This window comes from Triticum aestivum, chromosome 5A (genome assembly GCF_018294505.1).
Source record: "Triticum aestivum cultivar Chinese Spring chromosome 5A, IWGSC CS RefSeq v2.1, whole genome shotgun sequence".
Taxonomy (NCBI): Eukaryota; Viridiplantae; Streptophyta; class Magnoliopsida; order Poales; family Poaceae; genus Triticum; species Triticum aestivum.
Genome location: NC_057806.1, coordinates 552,834,423 through 552,839,258, shown reverse-complemented (window position 1 = coordinate 552,839,258; position 4,836 = coordinate 552,834,423). Strand labels below are relative to the sequence as shown.

Below are 4,836 nucleotides of genomic sequence, written 5' to 3'. Positions count from 1 at the left end.
GCACCATTTCCTCCCAAATTAGGAGAACTAGCCCCACTATTTCCCTTACCAACATCAACAATTGAAAATTTTCCATGACCGGCATCACATATAATCATACCAGTAGGAGAGTTAGGACATGAAGGAGTAGTATTCCTCCTCTACCTACGAGATTTACTATGCCTATCATGGCTAGAATTATTCATCCCATCACAAACCTGCTGGAGTCGGAGATCGCCGCCGCGGAAGGTCAATGTGTGAAAGAAAAGAGGTGAAGCGTATGCCTCCTGGCAGGGACGTGTGTGTGTTAAATAGGGAACAAGATTACAATCGGTTGGCAGGTTTTTGTGTTAGCTTGACCCTCATCCAAGATTATACAAGATAAGGATCTCTAAACTCCAACAACCTACCCAAGTTACAACTTACGCACACAAGCTACACCCGTGACATATGTCACGTTACAACTACAATCATATCATTTAACATCCTCCCTCAATCTAAACGTGTCAAGGTTGAGATTGTTCTTGAAAGCTTGTAGTTGTCGAATCTCTAATGGCTTTGTAAAACCATCTGCCACTTGGTCTCCTGTTGGGATAAACCTGATTTCCAACAATTTCCTAGCAACCCTTTCTCTGACAAAGTGAAAGTCAATCTCTATGTGTTTCGTCTTTGCATGGAACACTGGATTAGTTGAGAGATACGTTGCTCCAAGATTATCACACCATAAGCAAGAAGTGCTTGACCTTCTTACTCCTAGCTCATCTAATAGAGTTTCCATCCACATTACCTCAGCTGTTGCATTTGCCAGGGATTTATATTCTGCTTCAGTACTAGAGCGAGAGATTGTTGCCTGTTTCTTTGCATTCTAGGATATAAGGTTAGAACCAAAGAAAACAGCAAATCCACCTATAGACCTTCTGTCATCAGGACACCCTGCCCAATCTGCATCAGAAAAGGCACTTACAGTTGTTGAGGGTGATTTACATATTTTGAGTCATGTACCAACACTTCCTTGAATATATCTCAATATCCTTTTTACTGTTGTCCAATGTAGTGAAGTAGGGGAGTGCAGAAATTGACAGACCTTGTTAACAGAGAAGGATATATCAGGTCTTGTCAAAATTAAATATTGTAGTGCACCCATCACACTTCTATATTTAGTCCCTTCTTTTGGAATCAACAATCCTCCTTCATGCAATGACAATTTTTCTGTTGTAGACAAAGGTGTATTGGAGGGTTTACAGTCTCTCATACCTACACGCTTGAGTATATCCTTGGCATATTTTTCCTGAGTTAGCAGTATACCATCATGTACCTGTTTTACTTCTATGCCAAGGAAATAATGTAATTCTCTCAAGTCCTTGAGAGCAAAGTCATTCTTCAAGTTTTTAAGTAAAGCTGAGGTGGCTTGTGGAGAGGAGCTAGCAACAATTATATCATCTACATAAATAAGCATATAAACGATCACCTTCTCATTCTTGAAGAAAAACATAGAGGTATCTCCCCTTGAGGGTCGGAAACCAAGTTGTAGAAGCTTTGTGCTTAGTCTTGAGTACCAAGCTCTGGGTGCCTGTTTCAGACCATATAGTGCTTTGTCCAACTTACATACATGTTGTGGTTTGGTGCCATCCACAAACCCAAGTGGTTGCTTCATGTACACCTCTTCCTCGAGAATGCCATGTAGGAACGCATTCTGTACATCCAATTGGCGAAGAGTCCATCCCCTAGAAACAGCAATAGACAGAACAAGTCTAATAGTAGATGCCTTAACTACTGGACTAAAAGTGTCTTCATAGTCAATTCCATAACGTTGTTTATACCCCTTTGATACTAGTCTAGCTTTGTATCTATCTATTGTACCATCATAATTTCTCTTAATTTTGTATACCCATTTGCAGTCTATAATGTTTCTGCCTTGCCTTGGTGAGACTAGATGCCAAGTTTGGTTTTGCATGAGTGGATCATGCTCTACATGCATAGCTCGTTTCCAATTTTTATCATCTAATGCTTCAGCTAGATCATGGGGTTCTCTAGTAGCAACAAAGTTTACCATTTTGAAATTTTTATCATACCTGACCGTTCCATCTTTAGCAACAAGTGGTTTGAAAATGCCTCTTTGTGACCGTGTACTGGGTCGCTCAGGTTCAACCGCCACAGAAGATCCTGACGCTACAGAGGATCCTGCAGCCGGTTCTGGACGCAACCGGGCCTGGGGATTAGCCCAGATTCTGTCCTGTCGGGGGAGACATGCGCCCGAGACAGCGACGTCGGTCCAGTCGGCGAGGCGGAACCGTGTCCAGGAGACACACGCCCGGGAGTCTGCGCCTCCTCATCATTTGGTGACGGTGACGTGTTGGACGCATCCGCACCAGCCTGCGCACCCGACCGCGAGCCTGGCCATGTGTCACCCGCGGATGGGCTGCCCGCATCAGGTGGAGGGGATGCGCCGGCCGGAGTCTGCGGTTCCGCCTCTGAGTCTGTGCGCGCGCCAAATGCAGCAGCGTCGCCAGATCTCTCGAGATCTGCGCAGGAGGATCTGCTCCGTGTTCCGAGCCAAGCCGGTTTGGATGTATCTGCTGCATAAAATCATGACCAAAACTTGCATTTTCTGCTGCATTTTTTTCACTGCGGCTTCCTGCATCATCAGATCCATTAGTAGTCATATTAATCATATGATCATCAACTATTTTTTCCCCTTGATTAGTAGGATTAAGTAGGTCAGGAGGAAATAAAAGGATCTCAGCCCTTAGGCGAGCACCGGCATTAGGATGAAGGGCCGCAAAGTGAAAAAGATTTTCATCAAACACCACATCCCTGGAAATGTATACACGTCCTGTAGAGATATCAAGGCACTTATAGCCTTTGTGCATGTTACTGTAACCAAGGAAAGCACATTGCTTTGATCGAAATTGAAGTTTATGTGTGTTGTAAGGACGTAGATTGGGCCAACAAGCACACCCAAAAATTCTAAGAGAAAAGTAGTTGGGAGTTTCACCAAATAATCTAGTAAGGGGAGTTTCATGATTTATGACTTTACTTGGAACCCTATTGATCAAGTAGGTTGCGGCAAGGAAGGCCTCATCCCAAAACTTCAAGGGCATAGAGCTGGCTTGAGCGAGCAAGGAGAGGCCAACCTCAACAATGTGACGGTGTTTGCGCTCAGCTGACCCATTCTGCTGGAGCGCATGAGGGCATGATACATGGTGTGAAATACCAATTTTGGTGAAGAAAGAGTTCAAATTTTCGTACTCCCCTCCCCAATCTGTTTGAAGAGCAAGAATCTTTCAATCAAAACGTCGTTCAACAAGGTTTTGGAAGTCATGGAATTTCTGAAAAACTTCAGATTTGTGCTTGATGAGATAGATCCATGTGAATTTACTAAAATCATCGATAAAACTCACATAGTATTTATTTCTACCAATTGTTTCGATAGCAGGCCCCCACACATCAGAGAAAACAAGTTCCAAAGGAAATTTTGATTCACTCAAGGATTGAGGATAAGGTAACTGGTGACTTTTTCCCTTTTGGCAGGCGTCACATACATGCTTATTGCGATCATTATTGACACACGGGAGCTTATTCTCACTAAGAATCTTCCTAACAACAGTGGAAGAAGGGTGACCTAGACATCTATGCCACCAATCCAGAGGTGGTTTGGTGACATTAAGCACATGCTTCTGGACATTTCCCCTGGTGTATTTGACAGGATAGAGCCCTCTTCTACCCCTGCCTCGAAGAAGAACCTTCCTCATTTCCAGATCCTTGATGAGAAAAAATGAGGGTGAATTTCAACAATAGTATTATTGTCAAGAGCAAGTTTACTTGCAGAAATCAAATCTTTAGTTGCCTCCGGAACATGAAGAACATCTTTTAGATGAAGATTGCGATATGGGGTAGAAATAGTTGCATAACCAATATGATCAATGGACATACCTGATCCGTTTGCAGTATGAATCTCATCGTTGCCCGTGTACCTCTTCCGGACGGTCAGCTTCTCCAGATCGCTTGTAATATGGTCGGTTGCACCACCGTCCAGATACTAGTTGGTGTCAACCCCATACTGATGAGCAGCCATGTTGGCCAAGCACTACTCTCCTCCCTGATATGAAGAGTCATAGTGCTTCCAGCACTTCCAAGCAGGGTGGCCAATTTTTCCACAGATCTGGCACACCAGCTTGGCAGAGGAGTTGTTGTTGTAGTTCCCCCTGCCTCCACTGTGGCCTCCTGGGTTGCCGCGACCACGGCCGTGGTCACCACCACGGCCATGATCTCCACCGCCGTCTGGTTTGTTGTTGAAGCCGCGACCACCGCCGCGATCGCCGTTGTCGATGGTGGTGTTGTTCTTGTTGAAGCCGCGTCCACGCGCCGCCACATTTGCAGACGACTGAGATGACCCGCCGCAAAGATTCAGGCGAGTCTCAAAGCTCAGAAGTTGTGAGAACAGCTCCGGGATCTTGACAGGCTCGACCCTAGAGCACATGGCCGACACCACCAGGTCGAACTCCTCATCGAGTCCAGCGAGGATGTGGGAGATCACCTCTTCCTCGTCCAAGGCCTTCCCTGAAGCAATTAATTCATCACACAGAGTTCGGACCTTACCAACATACTCTATGATCGTGGAGTTGCCCTTCTGAAGATTGGCTAGGGCAATTCTGACATTGACGGTCTGCGCCATGGTGTGTGACGCAAGCATCCCTTGCACCAAGTTCCACAGCTCAGCTGCGGTGTGGTAGGTCGCCACTTGGATGGCCATCTCACGCGGCAGCGTGGTCAGTAGGTATGAGATAACCTGCTGATCCCACGCGTACCACACACCGAACTCCGGGTTTGGCGCCTTGGTCTTGGTTTTGCCGTCAT

At 45.6% G+C, this 4,836-nt stretch overlaps 1 pseudogene; it reads right to left on the bottom strand.

Annotated features, from left to right (window-relative positions):
• Positions 1–4,395: 4,395 nt before the first annotated feature.
• Positions 4,396–4,534, bottom strand: LOC123109260 (uncharacterized; annotated as a pseudogene).
• Between the last annotated feature and the right edge of the window lie 302 nt (positions 4,535–4,836).